The sequence below is a fragment of the Hyperoodon ampullatus genome (assembly GCF_949752795.1).
Source record: "Hyperoodon ampullatus genome assembly, chromosome: 8".
NCBI lineage: Eukaryota > Metazoa > Chordata > Mammalia > Artiodactyla > Ziphiidae > Hyperoodon > Hyperoodon ampullatus.
Window position 1 is genome coordinate 113,246,980 of NC_136921.1, and position 14,675 is coordinate 113,261,654.

The window sequence follows — 14,675 nt, forward strand, 5'->3', positions numbered from 1 at the left end:
CAGGATTATTTCATCTTTTCAATCTCTGGTAAATGCTTTAAAGAGAACACTACTGATTTTTATAGAAGGACCAGGAACTTCCACTTAATTATACCATGAAGCTAATGAGAATAAGGTTAAAGAATTAGTTTTGTATTTGCCCAATTAGGTTTTCCTAAAACCACCCTCTTTATTTGTAATCCTAGAAAGCGAGCTCCTCACACATGGGCATCATAGATTAAAAGGGGGACTGGATGACCCAGAATAGATGGTTCATCTAAAACGCACTCCAGGAACTGGTAAAAAGCACACAAGCTCAGATCCTGACATTACAGACTGAGCCATGCTCTGACTTTTTTGTTTTGGTTGAGCTGTTGTTACTACCTTTTTTTTTTTTTTTTTAGAGCATGTCATGCTATTATGGTTATGGATGTTACTACATTAAGCACTATGTGTTAAGGATATATATTCCATGATGAAAATCAAAGACTCAATGCCTGATTATAAGGGACCTATATTCTTAAAGGGAAAGATGGGAAGCATATACTTCAGTCTCCAAATAAATCAGTTTGTTAACATGGTGTATCATGTTGAGTGATTTGTAGGTGTTGAACTAAACTTGCATCTCTGGAATAAATCTCACTCGATCATGGCATATGATCCTTTTAGTGTATTGCTGAATTCAGTTTATTAACATTTTGCTGAGGATTTTTGTGTCTATGGTCATCAGAGCTGTGGCCCTGTAATTTTCTTTTCTTGTGGTGTCCTGTCTGGTTTTGGTATCAGGGTCATGCTGGCGTCTTAAAATGAGTTTGGAAGTGTTCCCTCCTCTTTTATTTATTTATTTTTTTTGAAGAGTTTGAGAAGGATTGGTATTAATTCTTCTTTAAATGTTTGGTAGGATTCACCAGTAAAGCTGTCTGGTGCTGAATTTTTGCTCGTTGTTGATTACTCATTCGATTTCTTCCAGTAAGCAGTCTATTCAGATTTTCTATGTCTTCATGATTCAGTCCTGGAAGGTTGTATGTCTCTAGAACTTACCAGTTTCTCCTAGGTTGTCCGATTTGTTGGCATGTAACTGTTCACAGTCATCTCTTAAGATCCTTTGTATCTCTGTGGTATGAGCTGTAATGTCTCCTCTTTCATTTATGATTTTACTTATTTGAGCCCTCTCTCTGTTTCTGGCGGGGGTGGGAGAGTCTAGCAAAGGTTTGTCAATTTTGTTTATCTTCTCAAAGAGCCAACTCTTAGTCTCATTGATATTTTCTATTGTCTTTTTAGTCTCCATTTTATCTATTTCCACTCTGATCTTTGTTACATCTTTCCTGCTACTAACTTTAAGCTTAGTTGGTTCTTCTTTTTCTAGTTCCTTGAGGTATAAAGTTAGATTGTTTATTTGAGATATTTTCTTTTTTCTTGAAGTAGACATGTTTCACATTTGTGTTATAGGGGTCCTTCTGGGACTCCTAAAACACAAATATTATTCTGCTTGATGTTGTCCCATAAGTCCCTTAAGCTATCTTCCCTTTTTCAAATTCTTTTTTTTTTTTTTTTTTTTTTGCTGCTCTACTTGGATGAATTCCTTTGTCCTGTCTTCGAGGTCACTGAGCGAGGTCACTGAGGCTTTCTTCTACTTTATCTAGTCTGCTGATTAATGCATTTGGTGTATTTTTCATTTTAGTTGTTGTAATCCTCAGCTCTGTTTGGTATTTTCTTATATTTTTCTACCGCTATGGATGTTCTTACTGTGTCCATCTATTCTTCTCCCAAGTGTGGTGAGCATCTTATGACCATTACATTGAACTCTTTATCAGGTAAATTACTAATCTCCACTTCATTAAGGTTTTTTCTGAGGTCTTATCTTATTCCTTCATTTGGAATATATTGTTCTGTTTCTTCATTTTGTTTGACTCTCTGTGTTTATTTCTGTGTATTAGGTAAAACACCTACCTTTCCCTGTCTTGAAGGAGTGGTCACCAGATATAAAATCTGTGACATCAGACACATGTAAAAGCTCTCCTCCAAGAGATGCTGGCACTCTGGAACACAGTACAGAGAGTGAAGAGAACACCTGCCTTCCAAGGTCTTTGAAAAGGTTTACAGTCAGTCCTCTGATGTGTCCTTAATTAGAAGCCTGCGCCTCACACTGCAGCTATTCTGATAAGCTTATAGGCCTCATTCACAGACAGACTGAGCTCCAGGGTCTGTTGCTGCTTGCTGTGTCCTCAAGGTGGTAGCTGTTTAAGAACACTTTCTCTGTTGGGTATGGTCCTGTGGGACCGACGAGTGTAAGCCCCGCTGGCTTTCAGAGCCAGGTGATATAGAGGTGTCCCCTGGTGGCTGCTGTAGAAATCAGGGCACCAGACAAGGATATGAGCTCCTTTCTGGGAAATGCCGGAAAGCTGGAGTGAGGGAGAGGGAGAATGTAAGATTATGTCCACCAGCCTTCACTCCCTGAGAGCATTTCTGTGGGCCTCCCCTCCAGCCAAAGCTCCTGGACACACAAATGGGCTTCCTTCTCAGAAAGACTGGGGGTGTTTCAGTCTGCTATCTGTACAGTGTGCTGGGGGCAGTAGCCTGCCAAGAACGCTCTCTCCGATTGTTGCACTCCCATGAAACCAGGAAAGCAAGCCCCTTGGCCTTTAGAGCCAGGTGTTCAAGGGGTGTCCCCTGGGCTGCTACCACAAAGCTGGGATACGAGATGCAAAAACTAGGGCACCAGATGTGTGTGAAAACTCTCCTCTGGAGACACTGGCACCGGGGAGTTTAGCAGAGGGAGAGCACAATGATGGCACCCTCTGTGGATGGCGATGTAGGAAGATCCTGAACTTACCTCCTCGCACAGACACCCCAAATCTAGGGTACATCTTGGACCACCTCCTAACACTTATTTTAAAAGTACACATTTGTCACAGTGCAATAGAGGGATAGTTTGAGCATGATGTGAATCTCACATTTGCTTAGGCCCAATCTCAATCATGAGAAACATGAAGTGAACACAGAAAACTGCACCCGGCTGAAGCTAGTGTAGAAATACACAATCACACACATCACAGATAGATGGACCAGTGACCTCTGTCCATCACAGGTGTTATGAGCTGCCCCATCCATATCGGAAGGTACCACTTGCCCTCTGACTTTACCCAGCTTTCTTTCCATTGATTCACAATAACTCACAAGCTGCAGCCATTCCCATGATTGCTCCCACAAGCAAACTGCATGTCTTTTTCAAGGTAAAGTGCCATATTTATTGTATTATTTCTATATTTCTTAACCACTTAACATTGTAAAACTTAGCTGCCATTTATATTAGGTGCCTATCTTTTTTTGTGTCACTGACAAAGTTTTTGGGTACCGTGTCCCTAGGTTCATTTTTCCCACAAGCCCTGTGCAGTGATTTTTAGGAACACATATGTCATATTATAGCAGAGCTATACATCATGATGAAGAAAAAGAAAACTGAATCAAGAGTAGGATTCCAAAGCCCCTTCATTCTTTGGGCACAAAGAATTGGCCCTCAACAAAGAAGCAAACATAAAAGCAAAAGGAAAGGTATTTTAATTCCAAGTCTTTGTTCCACCAAATGATCGTGTCTATATCTCATAGCCTTCACAAAGACTTAAACTTCCTCCATTACTATCCTCTGATTAAACCTCCAGCAAAGGAGACTCCACAATTTCCCTGGGTAATCCATTGTATTTTTTTAAGCTCCTCTCCTGCTAATTTTTCTAAGACTTGCTTAAACTGTTTCAAGTATCAAAAAGCCATTTCTCTCTGTATGTTCCCAGGAAATGGAGAAAAATCTATAGGTTCTATCATCATTTCCTAATTTAATGAAGACTTCTTCTTAGAAGAAGAGCTGTGTACACACCCACATGGATTCATTCATTCACTCAGTAAGTTTTTACTGAACAGCTACTATGTGCAAGACACTGGACCAGAGCAAGAGACCAGCAATGAGACCAAAAGACGTGGTTCCTGACTGCAGTGGACTTACACACTAGTGGACGCGGCAGGTGCTAAATGAAGTAACACACAAATAAATATATCAATATAAACTGATGGATAATTAAGAGTTTGCTGCAAGATGACAGCCAGAGGAACCGACTTTTTTCAGTGGGTTAGGGGAAGGCTTCTCTGAGGAATTAATACATAAACTGAGACCTCTGTGATGACTAGGAGTTACCTGGGGAAGAGAAGGGGTCAGCACTGTAGGCAGAATGGGTGGCAAATGGGAAGTCATTAGTTACATAGGAAAAGAACAAAGAGAAGTCCAGTGTGCCTGGAGCCTGGTGATCAAGGGGATGGGAGTGCCATATGATATAGCTCGAAGGAGCCGGGGGATGAGGAAGGTCCTATATTAAGGATGTGAGATTATATTCTGAGTAGAACAGTAACTCTTTACCAGGGTTTAATCAAGTAAGTGATAAGATCTGATGAAGATTTTGCAAAGATCATCTGACTGCTGTGTGGAAAAAGAACTGAACTAAGAGGCTGAATAACAACAGAATGGGAAGGTATTTAAATAAGAGTATGGTGAATGCTACCAGCTAGTAGTTTAAACTGTACCATGTGCTAGTCAAGCAGGTTTGGACAAGCCACTTGACTTGAAACCTAACTGCTTTAAGCTCGTTTCTTCTGCAGATTGGGGAGAGTAAAATCGCCCAAGCCAATTTCATAGTATCATCGTGAGGAATGAGTAAAACAAGGTATAGAAAAGCGCTGCAAAATCTTGAAAGTCCCGTATCAAAATAAGATACGGCTAACTGGAATTATACAGCTTATATCATTTGACAGAGTTACTCTTGATAAATTCTATAAGCATTTTAGTCTTTCACGATCACTACATATTAAATAAACATCGTAGTTACATCTTTCTTTTAAAAATCTCAAAAATGTGCTTTTTAAGCAGATCAAACGTTAATACTGAGGCGAAGTACATTTTAAATTACATTTTAATGTAAGAACTGAGAGACCAGCTTAATCACAGATGTCATCTAGAATGCATACAACCCTGTGGCTGGACTGCCCGAAAGACATAATTTTTCAGTTCCATTACCTAGTACGATCTTAAACAGATGGCTTGATCTGTGATATGCCAAAACGTCAGGAGTTAATATCAAGACATTAACACTTGATTGTGAAGACAGAAAGCCAAGAAGTACCTCTATCCTAGGTCTAATTATATTTGGTGAGCCTAGTTACATTCGTGGGTGATACTACTGGCAAAGTTAGTAACAGAAAAGTCAAAGAATTTAAAAAAAGAAAGAGGAGTTTACTTGCTGTGAAAGTTCTAGTGCCACCATGCACGGTCATGTGTCAGGTGAAACATGCACTACAGCAAAAGTGGTATCTCCCACCTATGCTCCAAGCATTCCGTGTAAGTCCTGCTTAATGAATGACATAAGGCATCAACTCATCTAGAGGTATTCTATGCTGACATGATGCTTAAAGGTACATCATACTCTATACTGGGTTGGCCAGGAAGTTCATTTGGGTTTTCCCATAACACCTTATGGGAAAACCTGAACAAACTTGTTGGCTAACACAGTAGAAAGGTATTCACTATATGTTTCTGTTTCAAAAGATTTCCTGAAATGTGTTCAAGTTATGATATTCTTGTTGAATAATGTTTTATAATCAAAGAATCACAGGAAAAATATTAACTCTCTTGGATGATAAAAGAATCTAAAAGATAGTGAGAAATGAACAAAGGCCAGTAGAGAAGGCCACTGGGATTAAATAATATTCCTGGGTACTGACAAAAAAATATGTGAACCCATTCAAGAAATGTGGAATCTGGCAAACTAGCTACATACTATGCCATGGAGATTTTAGGTAAAAAGACTATTAGAAAAGTACATTTGATTCAATGACACACACATAAAGCATGACAGTTAAGACCCAATCACCCAAAACTTCAAGCTCTGATTAGATTTGCTTATTAATTGGTATCCAGACAGACACAGATATTGCCATGTGTTCACCAATCAACGTACAATGTATACCGAAACATTTTAAGATTACCCAGACTCAGAATAACCATTCTGATTCTCATGCTACCTACTGAGAATCTAAAATTGACAAGTGATTCTTTTCTTCAGGAGTCCATAAACCAAACACACATTAGCAACAAAATTAAACAGCTGCTTTCATGAAAACTAATTTTTAATGGAAAAACTCTACCTTAACCAATTTCTATCAAGCCACTATGAAAATGGGTCTAAATTAAGCTATAGTTATTACCTCTAACTGCACCCTCATTTTTTCTTTTTATACAAACTGCAATATATTTTCCCTGTAAGGCTTCCTGAATTCAATATCCCCATTAGTCATGAAAGATCCTGTTATCCTAGAGGCAGAGAAACAGATAAGGAACTTAAGCAATTGATTTTTTTAAAGCCCATACTGTTGGCTGTAACAGAAGAATCAGAATCAGATTTTGAGATGCTAGGATAGAAGCGGCCCTATATACATCTGCAGTGCTGATAACATCGCCCAAGAGAGACAAAGCTTTTATTCTAACAAACAAGCAAAAAAAGCATACAGAGCTTGGTTTAAATAATTGAGAGGACGGAAGAAAGGGTGAGTGAGAAAAATAAAGGAAAGGGGGAAGGGGGAAATTTCAAGGGTAAAGAAGACAGATGGGCACTTAGGAGGATCTTAAAAATATCCTCAATGCTAGACAGGAGCTCTAAAAGGGAACTGCCACAGGTGAATCACTCCATACGATTACATTTTCTAAGGCAAAAATTTATCTATATGTTTACTACTCATCAAAAAGATACAGATATGAATTTTATGGGAGGAGTATTTTCAGGGTGGGTTGTGCAGAAAAGCACAATAAGATGAAGGTTGGGTATGTCAAGGTTGATATGGATTATAAAGGCATGTGGGAACAAATCATAACAAATGATGGTATCCTGCAAAGAGAGCAAATTAAGTTGTCTTTTGCTTATAGTCAGCGATCTTTATGACTTATCAAATAGGGCTACAAGTGAAGAATAAAGTCGTAATACGGCATTCACAATATGAAGTAATGCAGTTTTGATTTTATTATCATACGGCTAAAAAAAAATGGGAGAGAAAGCTATACATTGATCCACAGCCCACAGTTTTCATTACTTTAAAGTGTTGTGAATTTCACCACCATGATTCCTATGAAAGCACCACAGGAGAGGCTAGTAGTCTGGGTTATTATCGTTTTGGTTCTCCCATTATTTTACTGTGCAACTTTGGGAAATACACTGACTGTCTTTGGACCTCTTTCTAAAATGGTAAGATCCCTTTCAACTCTCACATTCAGTGCTCACATAGGCATCCATGAAATTAGCCACAATCACAGGGATGGGGTTTAGGACAGATTACCCCTAAATATGGTACCTTGGCATATTGGATATCTTAAGCCGAAGGAATTTGAGAAAACAGCAGACATTGCACTGACCTTCCCCAACTCCTTCATGCGTTTTCCCCAAAACAGGTCATAAAACCCTCACATGAGAGATGTCCTCCTTATACTCAGAAAGAAGGAAGATATTCTTATCACCAGAGACAGAGAATTTCCGGCCAAGAAATCTATACAAACAAACCTTGTTAAACTAACCCTTATCTTCCTAGTATTCTTCACCACTTACTACCTCTAGTCCACATCCCTCTGTCTTGTCAATTCTTCACAAACTAATTACTATTCTATAATCTAAAAGGTAGAAAAAGCTTCCTGCTCTGATCACCTCTTTGGGTCTTCATTTTCTTGTGAAGCCTCCTGTGGACACATAAAAATTCAATACAGAGAGAGGAGGAAGATGGCGGAAGAGTAAGACGTGGAGATCACCTTCCTCCCCACAGATGCAGCAGAAATACATCCACACGTGGAACAACTCCTACAGAACACCTACTGAACGCTGGCAGAAGACCTCAGACCTCCCAAAAGGCAAGAAACTCCCCACGTACCTGGGTAGGACAAAAGAAAAAAGAATAAACAGAGACAAAGAATAGGGACGGGACCTGCACCTGTGGGAGGGAGCTGTGAAGAAGGAAAGGTCTCCACACACTAGAAGCCCCTTCGCGGGCGGAGACTGCGGGTGGCGGAGGGGGAAGCTTCGGAGCCGCGGAGGAGAGCGCAGCAACAGGGGTGCGGAGGGCAAAGCAGAGAGATTCCCGCACAGAGGATCGGTGCCGACCCGCACTCACCAGCCCGAGAGGCTTGTCTGCTCAGCCGCCGGGGCGGGCGGGGCTGGGAGCTGAGGCTCGGGCTTCGGTCGGAGCGCAGGGAGAGGACTGGGGCTGGTGGCGTGAACACAGCCTGAAGGGAGTTAGTGCACCACGGCTGGCCGGGAGGGAGTCCGGGGAAACGTCTGGACCTGCCGAAGAGGCAAGAGACTTTTTCTTCCCTCTTTGTTTCCTGGTGCGTGAGGAGAGGGGATACAGAGCGCTGCTTAAAGGAGCTCCAGACACGGGCGCGAGACGCGGCTAAAAGCGCGGACCCCAGAGAGGGGCGTGGGACGCTGGGGCTGCTGCTGCCGCCACCAAGAAGCCTGTGTGCGAGCACAGGTCACTCTCCACACCTCCCTTCCGGGGAGCCTGTGCAGCCCGCCACTGCCAGGGTCCCGTGACCCAGGGATAACTTACCCAGGAGAAAACATGGCGCGCCTCAGGCTGGTGCAACGTCACGCCGGCCTCTGCCGCCGCAGGCTCGCCCCGCCTCCGTGCCCCTCCCTCCCCCGCGGCCTGAGGGAGCCAGAGTCCCCGAGTCAGCGGCTCCTTTAACCCCGTCCTGTCTGAGTGAAGAACAGACGCCCTCCTTGACCTACACGCAGAGGCGGGGCCACATCCAAAGCTGAACCCCGGCAGCTGTGCGAACAAAGAAGAGAAAGGGGAATCTCTCCCAGCAGCCTCAGGAGCAGCGGATTAAAGCTCCGCAATCAACTTGATGTACCCTGCGTCTGTGGAATACCTGAATAGACAACGAATCATCCCAAATTGAGGAGGTGGACTTTGAGAGCAAGATTTATTATTTTTTCCCCTTTTCCTCTTTTTGTGAGTGTGTATGTGTATGCTTCTGTGTGAGATTTTGTCTGTATAGCTTCGCTTTCACCATTTGTCCTAGGGTTCCATCCGTCCTTTTTTTTTTTACATTAAAAAAATTTTTTTCTTAATAATAATTTTTTTATTTTAATTATTTTATTTTACCTTTATTTTATTTTCTTTTACCCTCTTTCTTTCTTTCTTTCTTTCTTTCTACACTTTCTCCCTTATATTCTGAGCCGTGTGGATGAAAGCCTCTTGGTGCTGCAGCCAGGAGTCAGTGCTGTGCCTCTGAGGTGGGAGAGCCAAGTTCAGGACACTGGTCCACAAGAGACTTCCCAGCTCCATGCAATATCAAACAGCAAAAATCTCCCAGAGATCTCCATCTCAACACCAGCACCCAGCTTCACTCAACGACCAGCAAGCTACAGTGCTGGACACCCTATGCCAAACAACTAGCAAGACAGGAACACAACCCCACCCATTAGCACAGAGGCTGCCTAAAATCATAATAAGTCCACAGACACACCAAAACACACCACCAGACGTGGACCTGCCATCAGGAAGACAAGATGCAGCCTCATCCACCAGAACACAGGCACTAGTGCCCTCCACCAGGAAGCCTACACAATCCACTGAAGCAACTTTAGCCACTGGGGACAGACACCAAAAACAACGGGAACTATGAACCTGCAGCCTGCAAAAAGGAGACCCCAAACACAGTAAGATAAGCAAATGAGAAGAGAGGAAAAACACACAGCAGATGAAGGAAGGTAAAAGCCCACCAGACCTAACAAATGAAAAGGAAATAGGCAGTCTACCTGAAAAAGAATTCAGAATAATGATAGTAAAGATGATCGAAAATCTTGGAAACAGAACAGAGAAAATGCAAGAAACATTTTAAAAAGACCTAGAAGAACTAAAGATGAAACAAGCAACAATGAACAACACAATAAATGAAATTAAAATTACTCTAGAAGGGATCAATAGCAGAATAACTGAGGCAGAAGAATGGATAAGTGACTTGGAAGATAAAATAGTGGAAATAACTACTGCAGAGCAGAATAAAGAAAAAAGAATGAAAAGAACTGAGGACAGTCTCAGAGACCTCTGGGACAACATTAAACACACCAACATTCGAATTATAGGGGTTCCAGAAGAAGAAGACAAAAAGAAAGGGACTGAGAAAATATTTGAACAGATTATAGTTGAAAACTTCCCTAATATGGGAAAGGAAATAGTTAATCAAGTCCAGGAAGCACAGAGAGTCCCATATAGGATAAATCCGAGGAGAAACATGCCAAGACACATATTAATCAAACTGTCAAAAATTAAATACAAAGAAAACATATTAAAAGCTGCACAGGGGGCTTCCCTGGTGGCACAGTGGTTGAGAGTCCGCCTGCCGATGCAGGGGACACAGGTTCGTGCCCCGGTCCGGGAAGATCCCACATGCCGCGGAGCGGCTGGGCCCGTGAGCCATGGCCGCTGAGCCTGTGCATCCGGAGCCTGTGCCCCACAGCGGGAGAGGCCACAACAGTGAGAGGCCCATGTACCGCAAAAAAAAAAAAAAAAAAAAAAAAAAAAGCTGCACAGGAAAAACAACAAAAAACACACAAGGGAATCCCCATAAGGTTAACACCTGATCTTTCAGCAGAAACTCTGCAAGCCAGAAGGGACTGGCAGGACATATTTAAAGTGATGAAGGAGAAAAACCTACAACCAAGATTACTCTACCCAGTAATGATCTCATTCAGATTTGATGGAGAAATTAAAACCTTTACAGAAAAGCAAAAGCTGAGAGAGTTCAGCACCACCAAACCAGCTTTACAACATGCTAAAGGAACTTCTCTAGGCAAGAAACACAAGAGAAGGAAAAGACTTATAATAACAAACCCAAAACAATTAAGAAAATGGGAATAGAAACATACATATCGATAATTACCTTAAATGTAAATGGATTAAATGCTCCCACCAAAAGACACAGACTGGCTGAATGGATACAAAAACAAGACCCATATATATGCTGTCTACAAGAGACCCACTTCAGACCTAGGGACACATACAGACAGAAAGTGAGAGGATGGAAAAAGCTATTCCATTCAAATGGAAACCAAAAGAAAGCTGGAGTAGCAATTCTCATATCAGACAAAATAGACTTTAAAGACTATTACAAGAGACACAGAAGGACACTACATAATGATCAAGGGATCAATCCAAGAAGAAGATATAACAATTGTAAATATTTATGCACCCAACATAGGAGCACCTCAATACATAAGGCTAATACTAACAGCCATAAAAGGGGTAATCGACCATAACACATTCATAGTAGGGGACTTTAACACCCCACTTTCACCAATGGAAAGATCATCCAAAATGAAAATAAGTAAGGAAACAAGAGCTTTAAATGATACATTAAACAAGATGTACTTAATTGATATTTATAGGACAGTCCATCCAAAAAACATAAAATATATATTTTTCTCAAGTGCTCATGGAACATTCTCTAGAATAGATCATATCTTGGGTCACAAATCAAGCCTTGGTAAATTTAAGAAAATTGAAATTGTATCAGGTATCTTTTCTGACCACAATGCTATGAGACTAGCTATCAATTACAGGAAAAGATCTGTAAAAAATACAAACACATGGAGGCTAAACAATACACTACTTAATAACGAAGTGACCACTGAGGAAATCAAAGAGGAAATCAAAAAATACCTAGAAACAAATAACAATGGAGACACGACGACCCAAAACCTATGGGATGCAGCAAAAGTAGTTCTAAGAGGGAAGTTTATAGCAATACAATCCTACCTTAAGAAACAGGAAACATCTCAAATAAACAACCTAAGCTTGCACCTAAAGCAATTAAAGAAAGAAGAACAAAAAACCCCCAAAGTTAGCAGAAGGAAAGAAATCATAAAGATCAGATCATAAATAAATGAAAAAGAAATGAAGGAAACGATAGCAAGATCAATAAAATTAAAAGCTGGTTCTTTGAGGAGATAAACAAAATTGATAAACCATTAGCCAGACTCAACAAGAAAAAAGGGGAGAAGACTCAAATCAATAGAATTAGAAATGAAAAAGGAGAAGTAACAAGAGACACTGCAGAAATACAAAAGATCATGAGAGATTACTACAAGCAACTCTAGGCCAATAAAATGGACAACGTGGAAGAAATGGACAAATTCTTAGAAATGCACAACCTTTCGAGACTGAATCAGGAAGAAATAGAAAATATGAACAGACCAATCACAAGCACTGAAATTGAAACTGTGATTAAAAATGTTCGAGGAAACAAAAGCCCAGGACCAGACGGCTTCACAGGCGAACTCTATCAAACATTTAGAGAAGAGCTAACATCTATCCTTCTCAAACTCTTCCAAAATATAGCAGAAGGAGGAACACTCCCAAACTCATTCTACGAGGCCACCATCACCCTGATACCAAAACCAGACAAGGATGTCACAAAGGAAGAAAACTACAAGCCAATATCACTGATGAACACAGATGCAAAAATCCTCAACAAAATACTAGCAAACAGAATCCAACAGCTCATTAAAAGGATCATACACCATGATCAAGTGGGGTTTATCCCAAGAATGCAAGGATTCTTCAATATATGCAAATCAATCAATGTGATACACCATATTAACAAATTGAAGGAGAAAAACCATATGGTCATCTCAATAGATGCAGAGAAAGCTTTTGACAAAATTCAACACCCATTTATGATAAAAACCCTGCAGAAAGTAGGCATAGAGGGAACTTTACTAAACATAATAAAGGCCATATATGACAAACCCACAACCAACATCATCCTCAATGGTGAAAAACTGAAAGCATTCCCACTAAGATCAGGAGCAAGACAAGGTTGCCCACTCTCACCACTATTATTCAACATAGTTTTGGAAGTTTTAGCCACAGCAATCAGAGAAGAAAAGGAAATAAAAGGAATCCAAATCGGAAAAGAAGAAGCAAAGCTGTCACTGTCTGCAGATGACATGATATTATACATAGAGCATCCTAAAGATGCTACCAGAAAACTACTAGAGCTAATTAATGAATTTGGTAAAGTAGCAGGATACAAAATTAATGCACAGAAATCTCTGGCATTCCTATAAAGTAATGATGAAAAATCTGAAAGTGAAATCAAGAAAACACTCCCCTTTATCATTGCAACAAAAAGAATAAAGTACCTAGGAATAAACCTACCTAAGGAGACAAAAGACCTGTATGCAGAAAATTATAAGACACTGATGAAAGAAATTAAAGATGATACAAATAGATGGAGAGATATACCATGTTCTTGGAGTGGAAGAATCAACATTGTGAAAATGACTCTACTACCCAAAGCAATCTACAGATTCAATGCAATCCATATCAAACTACCACTGGCATTTTTCACAGAACTAGAACAAAAAATTTCACGATTGTTTGGGAACACAAAGACCCCGAATAGCCAAAGCAATCTTGAGAAAGAAAAATGGGGTTGGAGGAATCAGGCTCCCTGACTTCAGACAATACTACAAAGCTACAGTAATCAAGACAGTATGGTACTGGCACAAAAACAGAAATATAGATCAATGGAACAGGATAGAAAGCCCAGAGATAAACCCACGCACATATGGTCACCTTATCTTTGATAAAGGAGGCAGGAATGTACAGTGGAGAAAGGACAGCCTCTTCAATAAGTGGTGCTGGGAAAACTGGACAGGTACATGTAAAAGTATGAGATTAGATCACTCCCTAACACCATACACAAAAATAAGCTCAAAATGGGTTAAAGACCTAATTGTAAGGCCAAAAACTATCAAACTCTTAGAGGAAAACATAGGCAGAACACTCTATGACATAAATCACAGCAAGATCTTTTTGACCCACCTCCTAGAGAAATGGAAATAAATACAAAAATAAACAAATGGGACCTAATGAAACTTCAAAGCTTTTGCACAGCAAAGGAAACCATAAACAAGACCATAAGGCAACCCTCAGAATGGGAGAAAGTATTTGCAAATGAAGCAACTGACAAAGGATTAATCTCCAAAATTTACAAGCAGCTCATGCAGCTCAATATCAAAAAAACAAACAACCCAATCCAAAAATGGGCCAAAGACCTCAATAGACATTTCTCCAGAGAAGATATACAGACTGCCAACAAACACATGAAAGTTGCTCAACATCATTAATCATTAGAGAAATGCAAATCAAAACTACAATGAGATAACATCTCACACCAGTCAGAATGGCCATCATCAAAAAATCTAGAAACTCTCTTGCACTGCTGGTGGGAATGTGAATTGGTACAGTCACTATGGAGAACAGTATGGAGGTTCCTTAAAAAACTACAAATAGAACTACCATATGACCCAGCAATCCCACTACTGGGCATATACACTGAGAAAACCATAATTCAAAAAGAGTCATGTACCAAAATGTTCATTGCAGCTCTATTTACAATAGCCCGGAGATGGAAACAACCTAAGTGTCCATCATCAGATGAATGGATAAAGAAGATGTAGCACAAATATACAATGGAATATTACTCAGCCATAAAAAGAAACGAAATTGAGTTATCTGTAGTGAGGTGGATGGACCTAGAGTCTGTCATACAGAGTGAAGTAAGTGAGAAAGAGAAAGACAAATACCATATGCTGACACAT

General features: G+C 40.4%; 1 protein-coding gene across 1 annotated transcript in view; it reads right to left on the reverse strand.

The window, feature by feature from the left end:
* NCKAP5 (NCK associated protein 5) overlaps window positions 1-14,675 on the reverse strand; it is a gene marked incomplete at both ends in the record, with an annotated part of 941,793 nt that overhangs the window by 490,901 nt on the left and 436,217 nt on the right. The window lies entirely within an intron of this gene.